The sequence below is a fragment of the Dermacentor silvarum genome, chromosome 8 (assembly GCF_013339745.2).
Source record: "Dermacentor silvarum isolate Dsil-2018 chromosome 8, BIME_Dsil_1.4, whole genome shotgun sequence".
NCBI classification, from domain to species: Eukaryota; Metazoa; Arthropoda; class Arachnida; order Ixodida; family Ixodidae; genus Dermacentor; species Dermacentor silvarum.
In genome coordinates this window covers 24,206,796-24,220,756 of record NC_051161.1, presented here as the reverse complement: position 1 = coordinate 24,220,756, position 13,961 = coordinate 24,206,796, and positions in this window count along the sequence as shown.

The window sequence follows — 13,961 nt, the reverse complement described above, 5'->3', positions numbered from 1 at the left end:
GACACCTCTCAGCCTGCTCAACGAAAAACTACAGCACATTAAAAACGTACAAGCCGCTATCTCTAACCAGCGCCAAGATCATTTCACGTGCTTTAATTTTAAACACCAGTAATAGGCCCGGTATCACAACACGCCATCGTGTTGTGTCAGTTGAATCAGCTCGTAACAAAAAGTGGGGATAAAAAAAAAGGATAGCCGTTTGGTTCGAAAATAATGCTGCCCTAGAATACGTATAAAAAGATAAAACAGTAATACTGCGTAATAAATGGAATTCAAGTCAAACGCAGCTAAATGAAAAGAAGGAGGGAAAAGAAAGAAAGAAATAAAGAACGAAAGAAAGAACGAAAGAAAGAAGAAAGAAAGAAAGAAAGAAAGAAAGAAAGAAAGAAAGAAAGAAAGAAAGAAAGAAAGAAAGAAAGAAAGAAAGAAACGTCGGGGCCGGAAATCATTTCGCAGACAGGGAGATCCGCGCTGAATTGTTTGTTTTGTGTTTCAAGGGCATTCGAGTTGAAAATTATATACCGCGTCGACATCCGCGGCCATTCTTCGCTCCATGCTGTCGGAAGACATTTTGCCGTTACGTCGCGTCAATCTGGTGCAGTTTCGGGAGCCGAGGACGGTGTTTCGTGCTCCCCGACGAAGAACACGTCGATATATCATCGATACCCAGGAGAGCACAGGGTTCCTTTCCAGCGATTGAAGCGTGCCGTAGATATAACGCTTCTTGTTGTCTGCGTCCTTGAACTCTGGAAAATCTACTATAAAGGAAGTGCGCCATATAATAGCGCCAGTCGATAGCTCGTGCTCCCTCTAGACACATCCTCTACATTCCCCCTCTTTAACACCACCCCCTCCTGCATTAAACAAAAATTCTCAGAACGACAGCCGTCTGCTAGTCTTTTCTTGGAGCGTTCACATTCTCTAGCTGTGGTGCAGTCATTCACACTATCTTTGTTATTTAATAGTTTATTTCTTCGCACGAAACTTCGACAATGCAGTGTGGATTCGTCTAGAGGTTTAAACGTGTTTGCGGTACGGCGAGCTTTTGTATTCCTGTACAGCATATTTTCATTTCTTTCCAAATTTTAGAAAGGGAAAGCGAGAGAGAGAGAGAGAAATAGGTTGCGAAGGGCATTGAGGTTAACTCGAAGAGCCCCTCAGAGAACGAGTGACCTACTTGAAGCAAAGGTCATTTTCCGTTTCAAGCTCAGACTTTTGTACCTGTATCCGTAAGAAAAAATAAAGCTTGCTTTAATAAATCGCCGCATCCATCGCGTCTGTGGGAATCATTTATGAGCAAAGCTTCCTTTGATGTTTACCAAAATGTCCTCACTTCCCTTCTCCTTTTTCTTCGCTCCTCCGCAGCTACACCCTCCTCGCTCAAAGCACTCACTGGTCCCATTTTTGATTACTTCACTTCTTTCTCCAAACTCGGCTGCTGTTGAGGCCGACTTCTTCAATTCTCTGGAGTTGACTTCTTCAATTTTCTGTTACCGACTTTTTTCGCTTCTTGCCTCTTCTTCGGCTTGTCTACCCGGCCACCTCTCCAGTGGTACGTCCCTATTTTGGGGGATTGGCAAAAGAGGGAGAAATTAGAAAGGCAGGGGCGTTAAGCACGCGTAGTTCCAGTTGGCTATTCTGCACGAGCGATTGGCCGTGAATGGGGACATACCCAGTGAATCGATTTTGTTGTGCGAGGTCAGTATAAAAGAGAGCTGGTGTTTTTCTTGTCTGTTTTTTCGGTCACCATAGAGTATGGCATCAAGCCTCCATTTTGTTTAACACAAGGTGCTATAACCATTTGAAAGGCTCCGAGCTATCTCTCCTTGGCAGTGACGTGCCCCCCCCCCCCCCCTCCTCCGAAATTTGTCCTAATATGCAGCCTTCCCAGCCCTCCTTCCTTCCACGCCCCGCCCCCGAAACCTTTCTGGCTACGCCACTCCTCCTTGGCCTATTTAGAAGCTATCTGTTACAATGACTCCTTACTGGTCTCGAATGACGCTAAACCTTAAATTTGAATGTGCATGTCTTCTCCATTTTCCGCTTTTACAGGTGAATGATAACTATATAAAAACACAGCCCAAAAAGACCTCTTGAAGAAAAAAAAACATTTCCGCTAGTACACGTTGTACGTAAAACAAATGTGTGCAACGGTGTAGGTAACAAAACAATGTTTTAATAATATTCTTTCTGTGGCATATGAACTATTATCGGCTACGAAGTTTATGTTAGGCAGGGAGAAGTTGGGTCACGCTATCAACCACAAGTAGCAGAACACACAAAAAGCATCAAATCCGGTCTGTGCGGACTCAAACCGCAGAAAACGATCATGCTTCAGGAGGGTGCTTCAGTAACTAATTACTATATAATTATGGCATACTCGCGCTCATCGCGTGCCTCGTCAATAACTTTCACGACTGCCATAAGGCGACTGTTTTAATGCGATAGCGTTAAGGGCCCCGTGTTGCAAAAAATCCGGCGTTGGCGTCCGGCATACGATGTCGGCGTCCGCGGCGTAGAAAATCATCCCGAGCTGCCCATACCGCGCAGGCCCTCCACATGGTGCAAGGTTTTGGTGAACAATTTCTCACAGTGCAATCCGTCAGAAAAAATTGGAGGACGCTTAAGCTTCGCCTTGAAGAGTAGAACGCGATAGCGTTATCGGGACCCGTTCGCATAACATCGTTCGCATACGGCAAGTAGGCTTCATTCACTGCAACACAGAACGTGGGAAAGCCAGCTTACAAAAACCAATCTTACACCGATCCCTTTAAAGTCGGCTTCACTTTTAAACAGAAATGCATTGCTGGGAAGACGTTTTTACAGGGGCAATATAAATCGTCTTGTAAAATGTGAAGGCCCTAGGAGCTTTTCTTTATTATTTTATTAATTGTTTGCTATTGCCCGGACGCGCGCGCGTGTCCAAAAGTTGGAGAACGCCTAAGCTTCGCCTTTAAGAGTGGAGCGCTATACCATTATCGAGCCCCGTTCGCATCGCATTTTTCTTTCAGTAGAAGCGCTTTACCGCAACACAGAACGTGAGAAAGCCAGCTTACAGAGGCCAAGCTTACACCGAAATGAAACGTGAATTCTATGAAAGAGCGGATCTCGTTCTTCTCGTTTAGAAATATATCCGCTACACTCCTTAACCTCAAAAAGGCTAAAGACCATTCCACACGAAAAAAAATTAAAATAAATTGTCCACGTTTATTTCAGACCATAATAAAGAGTACACTTTTTCAAAAACCGGACAAAATAGTATAATAATATTTTTTCAGAAAGTAATAAGTAATGTAATTAATTTCTTGTTGTTTTGCTGAACTGTCCGCTGCTGGAAACTCCTTCTAGCGTACGAAAAATGGTACTATGGGCTTTTTGTTAGGTTGCATCTGCTTATATCAAAATTTTGGGATATGAAATTCAACGTATCAAGAAAGGTACGTTGGACTTTCTGGCGTTAAATTAGCCCACAATAACAATCCACGTTATTCTTCTACATCGCTCACTGCGTTAATTTTGCGAATAAATTGTGGCAGATTCTATAGAAAACGGCGACCAGATTTACTCTATACTGATTCCTAGAGTAAATGCAAATAAACGGCAAGTGTTGTGCAAGGTCACATGAAGAGGTATGAAGTACATGAACAAGCAACCTTTCGACAATAAAAAGCAATGATTTATTTTCCGTGATGCACTCATCCTCGTGTTCACCAAAGTGCCCGCAGCTCAAAAAAAAAAAAAAATCTTGCTCGACTTCTCCGAATGAAGCACAGCGCTGATACTCTACTCAGAAAAACACTGGGCTTCAATAACACTCCCGAGTGATTTCCACGACGAGGGTTGCTTGTGAAACCCACTTTTACTGAACGCGCTCGAATAGTCTTTAAGAATTGTTTGTTTACGATGTGTTTACCACTTCAGTCAACTGATAGAGCCGTCGTCGACTTTCTTCAGTTCACACATAGCATCGAGTCAACGAATGTTTATAATACCGGTGTATTATCTCTTCAGTTTTCTTCACCTGAAAGGGACACTCAATGGACACGCATTATTTCACACCTATAAAAACCTTAATGTTGTGGTGATGGGACGATCGTTAGCACATAAAGTCAAGGTAAAATCTCAATTTTCTTAATATTGCGCTGAAGCATTAGTGTGACGTCGCGGATCTAAAAGTACTTTTTCGTATTTGCGGTCGCTGTGGCTCTGTAAATCTTATTGGAACTTCTGAAGTTCAGTCTATGGCTCTTTTAGAGTGCAATATTGTCGCCGATAGAAAACTAACTGGGCTACCGCAGAAGCCGTCAAATTTCATGACACCTCGGCGAGCTGCTGCGGAAACTTCAAGGTGCCGTCGCCACATGTTTTTAAAGCGAAGAGCTTTCTTTGTCTCTTTCATCCGCTATCGTGGTTCGTTGGAGTTCGGCCGTCGATGGACGGTGGACGGAAACGGCTAGGAAAACGTTCGTTCGCTGCATAACGTTGCGTTACGTTACGTTGCGTTACGTTAAGTTGCGTTGCGTTCGTGCTATTTTCTTACATAGACAATCAGAAAATGATGGTCGATGGTTCCTGCACATTTTTTTCTGTTATTTTTTTGCGGATTTTCAGAAGCGTAATTTCCTATTAAAGGTTTTTTTTTTTTGTCGTTTTCTTTAGCTTCGCTTTATAGACGACCCAAAGACTTGCAGTACTGCGACGCCAACGCCCGCAGTCTAGAAGTCTCTCTTAAGTCCAATGTATACAAAGAGGGAAATAGCATTACATTCCCATACTTTTCCCGCACAACGCTGTTTTTTTTTAGAAAAAAAATATGTAAAACATCGTGTCTCTTTGGCGGCGCACATCTATATATTTTCTTCGAGCCGACTCAAATATTGGCGATCTGATGCTAACGCCATTTCAAGGTGCATGGATGTGTCGCCTTCGAGGAACGACGTTTCACTTCCTGACACGGCCGTTAATATATACACAGCCACCCTGGAAGAACGCTGCAAACAAAGTTATAGCCTCTAAGGCAAGCTTTCGTGCGTGTTTGCGCCTTTGTACCTACTCTTCTTTTCGTCCTATAGTACCACAAAAACAACAATTTCCAGCTTTATTAAAAGCGCAACACGGTTGATGTCGCCCAAAGGTATTGAAAAACAGGGCTTTCCCTGCCTTCTTCTACGACGTCCACCTCTTTTCTTTTTCTTTTATTGTACGATTACCGGTGGCTATGTGAATCTTTCGCCACATCGATTTTTTTTTTCAGTCACACCCTCAGTATTCCTGCCTCTCTACAACTGCGTCTAAATACATCGATGCTGCTGCGTCACATCTTATCTGGCCTTGAAGTCACGAAGTTCCATCTTTTCTATACTCAATTCTGGTCCTCGCTTCGAAAGACTCTTTCATCCGGAAGATTTCACATCTATTGTTCATAGAAATGTGTGAGGTGTGATTGGTCGCTGTTTCTGCCGGCATCTTCGAGACAGCTTTCATTTTCTCTTTTTTTTTTATACCGAACGATTCTTTGCCTGCAGAGGCATGCTGAAAGGTAGGTAAAAATGAAATTTTCGTGGACGTAGCCGCCTGGGTCGAGTAGTACTATCAAAGTAGAGTTTGTTTATAGTTATTGCAGTTTTTATTTACATGAGAGTATTGTTACGCTTGAGCTGCAAGAGAAATGAGGAAATAGTGTTTGCATTTTTATACCGTGACGTGGTCTTTGGCTTTTACTTGCTTTCAGTTAATCCAGTCAACGTCTCTTTGAGAACAGAAATGTCTGATAGGACAACATGATTTCGCAATGCGCTGGAGAACTTAAATAACTTTGCACTCTATGGAAGAATAGTTTGAGCGATGCTTTTTTTTTTCTATGAATATTCCTACAATTGTAGCGCCATTTAAACTTCTGAATTCCAAATGCTTTTACCGTCTTCTGGGGCAATATCCGGGCATATATTTATCTTGCGAGGTGGTATGGTATTCTTGTTTCTTGATTTTTTAGCTAATTTACCGACTGAAAAATGAATATTTTACGAACTTGCGCAGGAGCCGGATTATTGGAAAATGTAGACGTTTGTTGTTACGTCCCATTCCATACTGAATTACTTTAGGCCCTAACGTTTTGTAAGGTGCGGCGACCAGAAAACAAGCTTCATGACGCGTTGTTTTCATTCATGTGGCTTGCCCGCGCAGAGTAGCAGGATATTGAGGGTATCCGCGCTGTAATCTGTATTCGAATTTTTGAATGATCTACTTCTCGAACACAGTAGAGTGAAAGATACCGATAAGAACACAGGAAGAATGCAAAAAGAGAAAGCGGAGAAATCCAAAAGAAATAAATGGAGAGAGGGTCGGCGGTCGAATGGCGAGATAACGAACGTAATCTGACTCGGCGCAAGATCCAATTTAAGCTCCAAGAGCGCTCGTGAAAACTTGTTCTCCGTTGAGGCAGCGACCGCAAGCCACGGCTCATCTGCTCATGTTGCCAGAAGGTGTAAGTGAGATAGAGGCTCACGTTTTGTTGGCGCTTTAGAGGAATTGTGTCAGCCTCGTTATCTTTTTGAAAGCAAAACCTGGAAGAAAATAGCGCGTAGTATTTCTTTCAAACAGGTATACACGGGGGAAAAGAAAGTTATCATGCGGGATTCCGGCTTAGCACATAGAAAGGACTGTCCCTGGTTCTCTATTCTTCGTCTATGAACGTCTCTGTGGGCTGAGAGAGAGAGAAACGGTGTGGGAAAGGCAGGAAGGTTAACCCAACAAGATTCTGGATGGCTACCCTGCACTGGGAGAAGGGTAAGGGGAAATGAAAGACGGAAATAATAGCGAAGAGAAAAAGGAAAGTCACGAAAAAAAGATTAAAAAATACAGGAGGTTACATTCCTTTTGTTCATATGAAATGAAAGCTGCACTGCTGACTGTTGCCGTCGTTTGCGCGCGCGCGCGCGTGTGTGCGTGTGTGCGTGTGTGTGTGTGTGTGTGTGTGTGTGTGTGTGTGTGTGTGTGTGTGTGTGTGTGTGTGTGTGTGTGGTGTGTGTGTGTGTGTGTGTGTGTGTGGTGTGTGTTGTGTGTGTGTGTGTGTGCGTGCGCGCGTGTGTGCGTGTGCGTGTGTGTGGGTGTGTGGGTGTGTGTGAAAGTGTTTTGAGGGGGTAGTCCATAATAAACTGGTAATCTTTATAGTGAGTGCTTTACGAACATGATAGCTGAATAAGCAACGCGTGTGTTCCTAAAGCATTCGTGTGAACTTTCGTGGTTGGGTTGCCGTACTGTATACACAATTGCAGAAATCTATCGCACTGGACCTGGCGCGTTTTTGCCCGATGCTTCTTGTGCCTTCCACGCGCCGCAAAGAGGAAGCGAGGTTCTTATGAAGGCCTGTGAAATAGAAAAAGGGTACGAGTTAAGGGGAGCGAGAAAGAGACCAATAAGGGAGAAATCATGCATATGACCCGCAGAACCACTAAGTTCGATCGTGTGCCTGATCCCCTCCTCGCGTATGCAAAACAGAATGGGGAGCAGAAAGGAGTTCGCGGGAAGTGATGATCCCGCGGAAACAAAAGAACCACGGACGGAAATTCACTCGGACCTCTAAGGCGGGAAAACAGAGGCGCGCCGCTGCGCACATCTGGGCCATTCAAGAAGATAGAGGCCTTTACGACTTTAGCTGGCCGTGCGGGGACGTGCGAATAGGCGTGCTCGGTGTGGAGTGTCCTCTCTTAGACGTACCGCTTTGTGGAACGGGGTTTAAGATTCGCACGCGCCCGTTTGCTTCATCTCAAAGCAAATTTCTTTGAAAGTGTGCCCGCGAAAAAAGAGCTAGAGCGACGTAGCCGTAAACGACTTTCTTAAGGTCAGCAGACCTCAGGGGCCGCTTGCGCTTTTCCTTCCACTGCATGCGTCACTTGTCGAAAACATTGAAAAAGGGGGAAAAAGGTATTTCATGATTTTCAAAGAATGCCTTTAGTGCTACACTCGCCCGTCGCAGTGGACTCGTGACGCCAGAAGGAACACGCGAACAATTTACGGAACAGAAGCTCAAGGGCACGTAGAGGTTAAGTCAAATTAACCCCATTGAGGATTTTTCGTTTGTTGTCCATTTGCCGTCAAAAGAAGGCACACGAGGTGACATTTCAGCGGTTGCCAGAGTCAAACGCGAACAACGCGACACGGTAAATAGTCTCCAGGGCACGAAACAACGAACGTTTCTGGTGCTTTCGTTGCTTCGTACAGCTTCACAATCAGAGAAACACGCAAAGATGAAACCCAAAACATTTTTATCCGAGGAGGACAAACAGCCTATAAAGGAAAACAGAGGCACATTTTTGATCTGCTGTTACAAAAAAAAAAAAAAAGTCACAGTTTCACCTGAAAGGCGAAGCAGCAATTGAGATGGCTAATTAGCAGAGTAAGGATAGTAGTTTTATGAGCTGTATAAACTTGGACATGTAGCAGCCCCAGCAACGCGCAGAACTGTTATCGACGCCGCGGGCTTTTTGCCCGCGTTGGTGGAGGAGATTGTGAGTGCTATTGCCGCTTCTTCGGCGTCTAGCGCTGTGTCCGTTCTGACGGATCCCTCTGTTTGCGGCAAGTTACTGGCCACAACGCTTATAGCGTATGCTGGTGAGGTGGGGTATGCGACTGCATCAACATAGACTGCCTCTTTGTGTGAGTTGTGGTGTTTGTAAAGAGCTTGAGGGCGCGCCGTGCGTCTGGCTCGATGGTGGACGGGATGCATGTTTTTTGGCAGTGGGTGAACGATGAGGAGTTACTGAATGGCCCCGGGGGTGGGGTGTGTGCGTCTAAGATTGCTTGTTGGGTTTAGGCCCATATTCTGGAGAATGCTCCGGCCTGTGGGGGTAGAAGAGAGGCGCTCTAACTGCGCTGTGCGATGAACCTCTGTAAGCTCGTCTAGAGTGATATGTACTCCCATTAAGAGGAGGCGTTCGTTAGAAGTGTGTCTTGGAAGATTGAGTGCTGTCTGGTAGGCTTGTCGTATCAGAGCATCAACTTTCTCTTCCTCTGCTCGTGACAGGTAGAGATAGGGGAGGGAATAGACTATGCGGCTGATTACAAATGCCTATGAGGCGACGCCTGTATCGTGCTCCCTCATGCCTTTGTGGCGGTTTGCGATCCGCCTTATGAGCCGCATAGTTTGGTGGACTATAGCATTTAATTTGGTGATTGTGGCGGTGTTCTTTCCATTGCTTTGTAGGAGGATGCCTAATATTTGCATCTTTTCTACCTCCGGAATAGGAGCTCCGTCCAGTGTGACTTGGATTTTAGGTGGGGGGCCTTGGTCAGTCCTGCATTTGGGTGGTCGAAGTATGAGTAGTTCGGACTTGGTGGGTGAGCAGGCTAGGCCGACGGTTGCGGCATGCGCCGCTACCATGTTGGATCCAGCCTGAAGTGTTTCTTCTGTGGCGCCCGCATTCCCTATAGTTGTCCACAGTGTGATGTCGTCGGCATAGAATGTGGGGGATAGATTAGGCACTGTGTGTAGTGCCTTAGCCATGGGAATGAGAGTTATATTAATGAGTAGTGGCGAGAGTACTGACCCTTGAGGTGTGCCGCGGCTTCCTAGTGGAAAAGTGGGGGAAGATAGGGACCCGAAGCAGAGTTCTGCTGTTCGGTGTTTCAGGAAGGCCGAGATGTAGTTGAAAGCACGGGGATCTACTCCCAAAGATGACAGTGCATCCAGGATAGCGGAGTGATGGACGTTGTCAAAAGCTTTGGTGATGTCCAAGGCGAGAATTGCCCTGGTTCGCTTCGCATTTCGGGATGAAGAGCATCCTCCGAGATATGAATCATGACGTCATGTGTAGATAGATGGCTGTGAAATCAATCATCGTATGAGGGAAGAGATCGTGTTCGTCCATGTGACTCTGGAGGTAGCCCAGCACCACATGTTCGAACAGCTTGCCTAAACAAAAGATAGGGGAAATGGGTCTGGGATTCTTTATGTATAGTGGTTTGCCCGGTTTATGTATGAAAGTGAGTCGGGCATGCGCCCATTGAGCTGGGAGGGCACCCGCTTGCCAGCACTCGTTAAGAAGTCTGTTATGCTTGTATCGAGCGGTCGTCCAGTTTTCGGAGCGTCTTGTTTGTGATTTTGTCTGCCCCCAAGGCCGAGGTGGTGCGTAGTTTGTACATGGCGGCTTTCACTTCCCATGAGGAGGTGTCCTCGTCCAGGATAGGGTTGGGGACCGCCTGTGTATGAGGGGAGAGGTGTAGGTGAAGTGGTGAGGTTCTGTTCCTTGAGTGCGTCTAGGAGTGCGTCGTCTTGGAGGGGTAATTTATGTATGATGAGATTGACATTCCTTCGTTGCGTTGCTTTCGTATGACCTGGGTCTAGCAGGCAACGGAGGAATGTCCATGTGTGTTTGAGGCCGAGACTGTCACTCATGCGATCGCACAGCTGGCCCCATTGCTGGCGTGCCCACTGGCTCGCATGCGTTGCAATCTCCTTTACTAGCGCAGCTATGCGTAGTTTCGGTGGACGATTGTGTGTGTTGGTAAGTCAGCGTTTTTGCAGGCTGCTATGCACCTCCCAAAGGTGTAGTTGGCGACTATCTGCCATCTCCATATTTGGGGTGTCGGGAATGGTGGATGTGGCAAGCGCCATATCCTGTGTTAGAGCATTTGTCCAGGCGTGTAGATTCGTGATGGTGTTTGGGACTTTCCTTCTTATTTGACGGAACTTTTCCCAGTCAACCACTTCCAGACGCCGTTTCTGTACTTGTGCTAGGGATGAGAGGTTGCACTCGGTGTTGGTAATGCAGTGATCGCTTCCTATGGAGTATTGAGTGTTCATCCATCGACTGTTTTTGATGTGTTTGGTGACAGTAAGATCTGGGCCTGTGTTGTGTTGATACTTGATCTGATTCTGGTTGGTTGATCAATATCGTTGAGTAGTAATAGCCCTTCGCTCTGGATGAATTTCCTGACTGAAGTTCCTTTCCGGCAGTTTTTGCGGTAGCCCCAACTGGTGTGGTTGGCGATGAAGTCGCCCACTACCAGTATAGGGTCATCTGCACTTTTTGTAAGGCTTTACGCATTGCCGATATGAGGGGTGCTGGAGGGCCTTTGGGTGGGCTATAAAGATTTAATATGAAAAGGCTACGACCTTTGCGGGTACGGGGTAGAAGCTCAGTGACCGTATATGTCAGCCAGCTCCAGAGGGTGGTCTATTGCAGTGAAATTACGATGAACCAAGGTAGCAAGTGCGTGTTTGTGGCATGTTGGTTGGTTCATGTACTGTGTAATTTCGGAGTTTAACACTGCAGAGAGTCTCTTGCAGACCAATGATGGTAGGGATCTCTTCTGATGTGAGCTTTGGAAGGTGGAGTTGCAGGTTGTCGCGCTTCGCTCGGAAGCTCCTACAGTTCCACTGCCACACTTTGATGCTGTTAGTTTGTGCAGCCATGTTGAGGTGAGCTGATGGGTCTATTTGAAATGACCCCTGTGGCTTGGAAACGAGTAGCCCATTAAGATGGGTTTGCATTTGGGCCGTAGAGGCCTCGTTTAGTGCCCTGACGCTGCTCTAAAGACGTCAACCGGCTGGCAATGTAGCCATCCAGTTGGAGTGATCTTTCCTGAGAGCGGCCATACTTTGTTCCATTGCTTGAACAGCGGAGGTTAATTGAACCAGTGTGTCCGTTTCCATTCTGGTTTGAGAATCCTTTTCAGCCTGCGCCTTTCTTTTGGTCGGTGGGTTACGTGCGGGTGACGCGGCGCGTGAAGAGGAGGAGGAGGGGAGAGGAACAACTGCTTGCTTGGGTGGGGTAGTTTGCGTTTGCACGGGCATGGGGTTGTCTGAGTGCTTAGGAGGCTGTTCTCTTTTGAGGAGCAGCTGCAGCTCCAGGGCTCGAGCCCCCTCCTAATTTTTCCCGGGGGGGCTGAGCCCCCCCCCCCCCCCCCCCCCCGCCATTTAAAGTGTCATTACTGAAGTTCTGTAACCCAGAGAATTTGAAGATTCTGCTCCGTTGCATCTACATTTTCACTTTTGTTGTGGCTAAAAGCTTACTGCACCATTGTTGCAGCGGATGTGCTCGGCTTTTACTTTATACTATCGCTTTATTTCGGCAGATCCTGACAATAGGTAGACAAGCGCATTAGAAGCACTAGCAGCGGCTACCTCATCCGTGTTTCCTCACTTCAACATTTTTTTCTAATTTCCACTGAGAACACCATGCACAGACACAATATATTTAAATATATACACAGGACAAAGTTTGTTATATTTTTAAAGAGAAGGAGGTAGCCAACTAAATTGATAGCCTAAACATATAGAGAATGAATATGTTGCTCTATGTTCACCTCACTTCAAATTACCTTGCGTAGTTCATTAGTTCAATTTTTTGACCCTGAAAAAAAACCTGCAGACTTCAGTGACCCCTTCGGCAGAGTCTTCTATCAACGCCATGTGAAAAGCACGTGAGTGATGTGTGTCTCAATATTGATTCTCTTTCCAGTAGGCGATGCTAACGACTGGCTACAAAAAAAGAAAAAAAAAGCACTTCTAATTTACAACATTTATGCATTAGGGATGGAAACATCGCCTCTTGCATGCAGAAGTCATAAATACGGGGTGTTTCAGTAAACACTTCAAAAAATTTTTGAAGGTTGTGTGTGGCAGATAGCACAATTCTAGTTCATGAGCTGGTCTACTCGAAGAGGCGGACATTACTTGCATAAAAAATTTAAATGCGTAGTCGAACAATTAACACAAATTCACCAATCAGGTTTCTAACATATCATTTATGGCCCATGTTGCAATTTGCAAATTCTAGCAGTGAAGTTCGCAAGGCGGATGCACTAGGAACTAATTCTCAGGATGGCACCAGTTTCGAGATAGGATTTCCCGAACATTACGAGGATATGCTTTGGCGTTCCAGTTACTTTTGCGCTTACCCGCCGTGGTTGCTTAGTGGCTATGGTGTTGGACTGCTAAGCATGAGGTCGCGTGATCAAATCATGGCCACGGTGGCTGCATTTCGATGGGGGGCGAAATGCAAGAGCACCCGTATACTTATATTTAGGTGCACGTTGAAGAACCCCAGGCGGTCTAAATTATTCCAGAGTCATTTACTACGGCGTGCCTCATAATCAGATAGTGGTTTTGGCAAGTAAAACCCCATAATTCATATATCTATTCATACTTTTGTTCTTCGATGCATAAAACGACGTTTTGTTAAGAATGTGACTGGCACGTCATTGCATTTCGCCGCAAAGTTAGAGATATTATCTCGACACTAGTGTCACCCCGAGAATTAGTTCCAAGTGGATCTGCCCTCCACGGCTAGAATTTTTAAATTGCAACATGGGCCATAAGTTAATTCGCTCAAAACTTAATTGCCTAATTTTGTTAATTAGTCGATTATGCATTTCAATTTTCTGTTCATGTAATGTCGCCTTTCCAAGTAGACGAGCTCATGAACTAGAATTGTGCTATCTGCCACAGGCCACCTTTACAAAATTTTGAAAGTGTTGGCTGAAACATCTTTTATATAGAATTCACTCAGTAACCGAAATGATTCCAAGCCGGATTCACTCGAAATCAGTATAAATAGAAGTCTAGAAGTCATGCGCAGCAGCGCTTATACTCGGACTCAAAGTACTAAAAAAAAACGAGTGCAGTTTGGTAGGGAAGGCGAAGCAGTATTAGTGATAGCGAAGTAGAAGACAATTACACGAAGGAAGATTCTTACCGTGTAAATCCGTTTAAGGATCGCACCCATGTAAGGGTCGTACCGACAACTTGACAGCCAATATTAAAAAAAAAGACATCCAACCAAGAAGCTATCGCCTTCCATGCGCTGATTCTGATCGGGCTAAACAGTGAATTGTCGCACGCAGCGTACTTTCGCGCGTCGCTATTGGATGTCGAGAGGAGGCGATCACGGAGGTTTACGGCGGATTTCATACTCGTAGTAGTTGTAAAAATGAGGTCAAATGGCCCAGTCTCATGAAAA